The 3,842-nt window shown below is 38.9% G+C and overlaps 1 long non-coding RNA gene across 1 annotated transcript; it reads right to left on the bottom strand.

The window, feature by feature from the left end:
- Positions 1–566: 566 nt before the first annotated feature.
- On the bottom strand, positions 567–2,986 carry LOC132633875 (uncharacterized). The gene is made up of 3 exons (XR_009579900.1): positions 2,713–2,986; positions 1,880–2,141; positions 567–797 (listed from the first exon to the last, which is right to left on the bottom strand). It is a non-coding gene; the product is annotated as an uncharacterized LOC132633875 (long non-coding RNA).
- Between the last annotated feature and the right edge of the window lie 856 nt (positions 2,987–3,842).

The raw sequence follows: 3,842 nt of genomic DNA on the forward strand, positions 1-3,842 counted from the left end.
CAACTTTACATTTCAATCATAATTCAATATTCTTACCTTATCCAACATGCCTCTTTCGCACCGTTACTTACCCGTGTACTTTGTAACTACCAATATTATCGGTCGCTTTCTTCTGTCGATACCGTTCTTGAGCTGAAATCAAGGGTTAGTAAAAGAAATTTCATTTCCTATGGCTGGGCTCTATCGCACGATCTGAGATATGAAAGAAGGTAACATCCTAAATGTCCTGTAGCTTCCTGGTTATGGTGCACAACACACCGATAAACAAGACTCTACTAGACACTGTCTGTAGACACTCCGAGGACGAACTACTCTGATACCATTTTTGTCACGACCCAGTCCCGTAGGCCGTGACTAGTGCCCGAGCTGGACACCCATATGTACCTGTCAACATAATTGGACTGATATTATAGATCCTCAGTCAATCACAACATAATGACGTACGCAAGCCGACGAGGCTGCCACTGTGTATATCATTGTTCTACGCAAGCCGACAAGGCTACCACAACATGACAATATGTGCAAGTCGGCAAGGCTGCTACAACGATAAAACACGCATACTGATAATACGCACAACTGATCACGTCTGAACACAACCCACATACATGTCTACAGACCTCTAAGAGTTTCAACAGTGAAATATGACGGGACAGGGCCCCGTCGTACCCTTAAGCAACATATACATGTATACATCAAAAAGGGTCTGTACCAAAAGCTGAACTCTGGAACAACGGAGCTCTCCAAGATAGCAGAAAGGGAGTCTTAAGCTGGCGGATCACCGAAACGGGTATCTGCACCTGCGGGCATGAAACGCAGCCCCCTCGAAGAAAGGGGGTCAGTACGGAATATGTACTGAGCATGTAAAGCATGAAATACAGTAAACAGGATCATATCTGAAATGAGGAGTACAGAACACGAATACAATATCCAGAATACCAAAATGCTTGCCATTGAAACATAAATCATGCATGTCAATATCATATATCATACTCAGCCCGTTATGGGACGTAGTAACATAATTAGATAATCATCCTGTACGTATGTATATATAACATGTCCAGGCCTTATAGTGAGGGACTCGGTAAATAAAATCATATCATCATCACGCACGCACACACACACACACACACACACACACACACACACATACACACACACATATATATATATATATATATATATATATATATATATATATATAACATGTCCCGGCACTCTAGTAAGGGGCTCGGTGGATAAAGTCATCATATGCCATCCTGGCCGCCATCACCGTATCATCATGTCATCATATCGTCATATACATATACATATAACGTGTCCTGGCCCTCTAGTGAGGGACTCGGTGAACAATGCAGTGAAGCTGTGCACGAAAACATATCCTGGCTCGGGACTCAGTGAAAGACATATTGAGGCACGCACGAGCAGAGTAGTGAGCAACTATATGCAAATTTAAACATTTTCAAAGACTCAATGGAATAATCAACACGAGTTATCATTTGAAAATCAAGACAATAGTCGTATCAAATATCTTTCGAATGTCACTCGGTACCACATCAACATCCTTCGAATGTCATCATAAAGTATATCAAGAGCCTTAGGAATCATAGTCATACGTCAATATAGTATGAAACACCTTATAGAAATCCGAACATTAGTTATCATAGAGTTCCCCAGAATAGGAATGGATAGACATCGACTATTATCCAACGTACAGAAAACTGAAAAGGGAGGCTCAATCACTTGAGAATTGTAATATCAAGAAGTGAATAAGAATCATAAATATCACTCAAAGCTTACGAATGGAATTACCCCAAAGTTCATATCAGTCATCACTTAAGTCTAAGACATGCCAAAAGAAGGAAGGGACAGCTTTACATACCTCATCGCTTACTCACTCATCCCATGTCTCATTTCTTGAACCTGCAAGTCTTATATACTTCCTTTTAAATAGCTACCACAGAACCAGTCCGTCCAATTCTCACGTTAACCGTAAATGAGATGGAATTTGTCCGCTCTTCCTCAAGCTTCTAAGAAACAAGCGGCTTCGACGACTTGGAAATAAACACAACACGTTGATGCATATAGTTTTCATTGCTACCTCCACTCAATTTGATGAATATCTTAAATTCAAGATGGGCTACCTTAAAAGAGTTGATGTACAGTTATTCATCTTCAATGAGAATTGATAAAGTAAAGGTATAAGTTTAAAAGTAATTGTATTGCTATTTTGTTGATCATGCTTGCTGCAAGTTTAAGGGAATTAACTTTGCAAGTTGAAAACTCAATGAACTATCTTTCCTTTATTTATTGGAATGTGGGGCCCACCCTTAAAAATTATAAATTCTAAAACTATTTTATGATTGCCACCAAATACGTATATGAAGAATGAATCATTTCAACCTTTATTGAGTGGCTCCCACGCGGAAAGGGTCCTTTCCCACTTATCCATTTAATTCCTTAGCTAACCCTTTTTAGTCTTCCACTAAATCCAAAAATTTAACAAATTATTCACATAATTAATTTTTTGATTACAACTGCAGCCAATCCTATAATATTCCAGCCTACAAAATAATTCATAACAATCACCAAATAGTCCACATGATAACAATAACAATTTATCCGATTTTTCGTAATTAATTTCGTAGTTTCCGTCTCACAATTTAACTATGATGTAGATGAATTTAAATATATCTAGGAGTGGAGAATTATTACCTTATGTGCCAAGAAATATTCTTCTTCCGTAAAATACCTACTCATGTAGCTGCTACTACAATTGACATTCACGTTGATGCTATATCCATTTGAAGTGGTGTTGCTGCTATGTAAATAAAAGTCACTCTATTGCTCCTCCAAAGATGGAAATATGTACCTTTGTTGCTGTATATGTATCGTCATATGTATAAAAAAAAAAAGGCTGTTGTACGGCACATTTTTGTTGTGCATATATATTGCTGCATAGCTAAATATCGTTGTTGCACAAGCAAAAATTGGAAAATAGTGTTTTTGCCAGGTATAGAATTAGGCCGATTCCCGAAATGCCTTTCTGGATTTTCCAAATATCAGTTTCCAACTTCCAATCAACAACGGGTAAATCTATAGGACATACACGTACACATACTTCACAAGCAATACATTTATCAAATTCAAAATGAAAGAGGTTGACAATAAGTTCTTTCAAAATGGACTATTTGCCTCTCTGTTAAAGGTGTTCCAGAAATGTCTGCGATCGAGTAAATAGCTCTACGAACGAATGGATCGGATTGACTTGGAAAAGGGAAAGATTTGTACAAGTTATACGTTTCGTCACCACTTTGTGGAAAATCGTTAGGTATGAATATGTAGAAACCTGTGAAATCAAATGGAAAGCCCCAAGGGCTCCATATTCTAGGAGCCCAAACTATGTGATTGAATAATTCCTCCTGCGGGTCAAGGGCTCCTTCTCCCTCCCCTTCTTCATCGAGTGAAAAAATGAAAAGGATGTTGACCTTTCATGGAATAAAACATGCAAAAGCTGATTGCAGTTCAGCCCCTCTGTATTTGCATCGATTTGGTATGAAAGAGGAGGAGAAAAATGGGGCAGTGCCCTAGGGTTTCACGAAAATGGCAATAGGGGGAACCTTCTAGGTTCCTCCCCCCCCCCCCCCCCCCCCCCCTTCCTTTCCTCTTTCTATATTGTGTAAATGAAAATAAGTGTAGGGTATTCCCCCTTAATAGCTCGGATGGGCCGGGTCTGGCCTATATTGGGCTGGACCTGCCCTATGTTAAAAGATGTTGCAAAAATATCCAGTAGGGACATTTATTTAAGGACTTAAATCAAACACGACTAATAATTTAAAACTTGC

This window comes from Lycium barbarum, chromosome 3 (genome assembly GCF_019175385.1).
Source record: "Lycium barbarum isolate Lr01 chromosome 3, ASM1917538v2, whole genome shotgun sequence".
NCBI lineage: Eukaryota > Viridiplantae > Streptophyta > Magnoliopsida > Solanales > Solanaceae > Lycium > Lycium barbarum.